Genomic DNA, 4,782 nt, shown 5'->3' with positions numbered 1-4,782 from the left:
GTGAACAAAATGCCTGACAGAAACACCTTAACATAGAAAACAGCTGCTTTGGTTCATGATTTCAAAGACTGCAGTCCGCAGTCACCTGGCCTTATAGGCTTAGACAGAACCTCATGCTGGGAGCATGGAGTGAGGGAGAGCTGATGACTTCAGAGCAGACAGGAAGCTGGGAGAGGGAAAAAGAGGGAGAAGAGAAGGAAAAGGAGGAAGCAAAAGAGAAGAAAAAGGAGGAAGGGGAGAAGGGTGCCACAGCAGGGATAAGAAACCCCAAGGTCCCACCCCCAGTGACCTATGTCAGTTAAGGCCCACCTTCTAAAGTTCCTAGAACCTGCTAAAACAGCACCACCAGCTAAGGACCAAGTGTTCGACCTTGAGTCTGTTAGGGACATGATAACAAGTCTGCTACGCATCTTTGCTTAGGATTGGAGTTAGCCTCCAAGGAAGCTCAGGACTGTAGGATTAGGAAGAATGGCTTTTATTATGGGTATTTTGAAAACAACCTTAAATAACCCAGCCCTTTGGAGAGTCCAGAACAGACATGTGTGTTGAAGAAGCGAGAGTCCTGTAGCTGGGGAAAATGTGGATGTGCCAGTACCCTTCAGGGTTGTTAGGGAACTGCCTAGGCACTTTTATCAGATTTCATTATTGCTCTGATGCACAGGAGACAGGAGGCAGTGTTCTAGACAAAGTCCTCTACAAAGGCTCATGATCTCACTTGGGTGTGGACTTGAGGAGCCTGTGTTTCTGGGTGCTCTTTGAGAGATCATTTGCTGCTTCCAGCGAAAGGCTTCCCAAAGTGGATCCCTACTCTCAACATACCACCTCATGTTGCTCATTGCTGTTCTTGCCACTGCCAAAGGCACCAGAGCCTTTTTATGGTGGGTGTAGTGTGTGCTTGAACTTCACAAGTACCTGGGGGAAGACTGAGCCTACAGGAAACAGAAACTTTGGGATGGAATTTCCCACCTGCTTGCCCAGAAGCAAGCCAGCTGGTGTGGCTTGGAGAGCTCTGATTTGCCAAATGCACTGATGATTCTCTTGAAGTTGCAAAGGGTTTTGCAGGGCTTTTAGCTCTAGGATTCTGTCCAGCTGGAAGCTCAGGACAAGATGATAAAGCAGAGCTTATGACAAAGCTTTATGAAATGCAATCTCTTAAAAGCAGACAAGTTGCTTGTCTAGGATCACAATGCTTCTTGAGATTTTGATGCAACTCTTACCCTTCTCCCTGAGCCAGCTTTTCTCTACTTATCTGTGAGCTTGAAAGGGAGACTGGGGATAAACTGGACTCAGAGAAGAGCTTTTGTTCTTGGAGTGACTAACTGTAAAAACCCATGCTGCTCCTGTTCTGGGGTCTTCCTATCTACTTTCTCTAACTCTTACCTCTGTATTTTTATTCCAAAGGAAACCATGTCACAATCCCAACTTGCCAAAGAAGGCCAGACAACTTCCACAAGTCATCAGAATGGCCTAGGATTTAGGTAAGAGGATGCAGTATAAACAAAACCTGGAGCTCTCTTAACAGTGACTCTCCACCCCAATGCATTCCCGCCATACACAACACCATTGGTCTCACACTGCTGTGAGACAAGGCCAACTTTGGCAGATCACATCATTCTTCCAAGGAAATCAGAAACTTTGCATCTTATTAGGAATGTTCATATTCTAAAGCAATGTGGGGACCATGCACATTTGAAGGCTCATAGTCTACCAGCTTGCAATCTCAGCAGAATAGTATGGTGCCTGAAAGTGCAGACTGTGGAATCCAATTAACTAGATTTACATTCTGTATTCATGGTGGACGTTGAGTGAGTAATCTAATCTTGTATCATCATCAGTTAAATGTGTATCCATTGTGCTCTTGAAATGTGCTCAGTACAATGTAGTAAACTCAAGAAAGGTTAACTACTTCAATTCTACCTTGAGAGCCTGTGAAAAGACAAGTTTCCATCCTCCAAAAGCAGGTTTGTAAAGACATTTAGTGCTATAAACTGGCCAGCAACAGAACAGGCCTGCTGGGCGAGCAGAGCTAAGAGCTCAGTAGTGCTGTTTCTCTGCAGTCTGCCCCTCCCCCACTAGGCTTGCCCAGGAACCGTAGATCCTGCCTTAATTACCAGCAGCAATTAAGTCGGCTTCAGTCTGCAGCATGGGATCAGGCACTGTGTCTCATCTAGAAGGAGGGTCTTACAGGAATTAGGCTCAGCCCTCTGGAGTCTTCCTCACTCTCAACCGTATTTTATTTTATTTGTTTTCATTTTTATTTTTTTAATTAAAAAAACTGCTATTACAAAGATGATGTACAAAGGGTTAGTTAAATAAGTCAAGTAAAGAGTACATTTCTTTTTGGACAATGTTGCCCCTTCCCTCACTCTTTTCCAGTTTTTCTCTCCCCTCCCCACCCACGTTTGTTGTACAGTTCATTTTCAACATACAGTAGTATCTAGTGAGTACACTATTGCATTTGTTCACCCTTTCCCTCCATTTCTGTGCCCCACTCCATACCCTCCCAAAGACAGATAAACAAACAAGAGAGAAAGAAAAGAAAAGAAAAACGACAAGAAAAATAAATCTTGGTTCCATTTCCTGGAGTTCACATCAATAAATATTATTTCATAAGATTGGCTTCTCATAGGTATTCTGCCTTTGTGTTCCTCTCCAAAGAATATCCTTCTTTGGTCTCACTGTGTGTGAGTGCTTAGTCCTGTGTAATTTATCATGTCCCAGTGTATTTATTTAGTTCCTTCAAACCTTCCTGTGGTCAGACACACCCTGGAGCAGTGAAATCTGAGAACCAGAGCCAGTGGAGGTCTTTTTTGCCTGCCGATCCTATCTGACCATGAAGTCTGGAGACAATTCTTCAAGGGCAAACCTGGCTTGCACATTTTCCATGGATGGTGTAGAAAGGGGTGGAAGTTCCTGTCTCTGTCAGTACATCTTCTTCATTTCCTAAAACACATTTGTAAGAGGGAATTTTCTTACAACTGGCAAGGAAATGATATGTTTATTCAGGTGGAAAATAAGATTAAGAAAATTAAAAATAGAAGGCACCTCTCCTGTGGGAGGAGGTAGAGAGGCTGCAGTGGTGGTGTTCCAGCAAAATCTGAGAGTCAATTAAAAACAGCACTGGAGTGGGGGAAGGGCTGAGTCAGTCTCTGAGGCACCTGTGCAGACTTAAATTTTTTTCTCTTGCCATCCGGGAGCAGCACTGTACTCTACTGGAAATTGAGTTGTATTCTCAGCCTTCTGGTCAAGACTTTGAGTAACATGAGGGTGAGCTCTTGAGCTCAGAATTGGTGTTGCCTTTTGGGAAAAGCATTTCTGGACGTGAAGTATTCTTGGACACAAGCAGGTAGGAGACACTAGAATAAGAAAGGGGCTTCAAGGCTTCACATCTGTGTATATTATGGGCTAATGAAACAACTAGCAAAGTCCCCTTTCCTAGCTTTTGTTTGCATGGTAGGTCTCAAGGCAGAGCTGTCTAAGCTCTGGGGAGGCCAGCCATGTGACTCACCTGTTCTTGGCACTGAAGCACAGAAACCACATGAAATTGGTACTTGGAGCAATCTCCATCTGTGACTCACAGTTCCTGTGAGCCCCTGGAGGACAAGCCGGAGATGCTGTGATCTCTGCCCCACAGATGGCTTTATCTAGTTACAGATCAAGTCTCAATTACAAATCACTAGTTTAAAAGTTATTCATGTCTGTCAGTCCAGCTTTTTTTAAACATACCTGATTATTAAAAAGCTCAAAATATATTGTATCTATGAATGAAGATGGAAAATAAAACTCACTGAAAGCTTTTGAATAATAGGTGGCAAGGGGATGGAGAAAGAGAGCAAAAGGGTCAATCTGATTAAAATATGTGTCACTTCTTCACACTCATAAGTTATCTTTTGGGTATGGCTATGTGAACCTAGATAATCCAAGCAAGGAAAATGCCTAGATCCTGGTCAGTGTGATTACCTATCTCAGCAGGCTGTTTTCCTTTCTGTTAAAAGCCACCAGATTATGTTGTGAGTTCATACTGCATCAAACCTCCACACAGCTGGCCATTGGGTACCTTACCATCTGTTTCTCTCCCTGTTCTGCAATGTTATTAGTTACATTCTACCAAGTGGCAGAACTCGAGCTTCACTGAGCATGAAGTCAATCACACAAAGACAGGTATTATATGTCATTGCATAGCCAGCTCTTTCAATATCTAATCTTTTGGAAATCACAACAGAGTGTGATACACCATAGTATGAATAAAAAGTAGAGGTCATTGGCAGAGAGGTTGTTGTGACACTTCCTTACATCAAAGAATGTGCCATCCAGATTGGAGATGCTGGATGTCAACTTAGAAAATTCACACCCAAGCCAGAGCATGTTTTTCAGGTTGCTTTTTTTACAACTGGTAGACATTTCCAGTGAAAACATTAGGAAGAACCTCCCAGACAACAACTCTCTCTCTCTCTCTCTCTCTCTCTCTCTCTCTCTCTCTCTCTCTCTCTCTCTTATTTGATTTTATTTGAAATTACATTGGATTCAGGAGTGTGCTATGTACACGGCTTGTGGTTTTGCTCTCCATGTCTGTTTCCTCAGCTGTACAATTAGGGAATAGACATACACTTCCAGGAATCCTTTCCTTCGGTAATAACCTGGATACTAAGACATTTCTTTCTCCACCAACATCCCTTGTTCACTCTACATCTACCTCACATGACTGCGTGAGCCAGCCAGGTAGCCTCAGGTCCCAGGAAGATGAAAAAAATCTCTACATTAGAACCCGCTCCTGTAACCATG

This window comes from Megascapheus bottae, chromosome 4 (genome assembly GCF_031878675.1).
Source record: "Megascapheus bottae isolate mThoBot1 chromosome 4, mThoBot2.hap1, whole genome shotgun sequence".
In the NCBI taxonomy this organism is placed as follows: domain Eukaryota; kingdom Metazoa; phylum Chordata; class Mammalia; order Rodentia; family Geomyidae; genus Megascapheus; species Megascapheus bottae.
The sequence above is the reverse complement of the archived record's forward strand: the minus strand, read 5'-3'. Positions refer to the sequence as shown.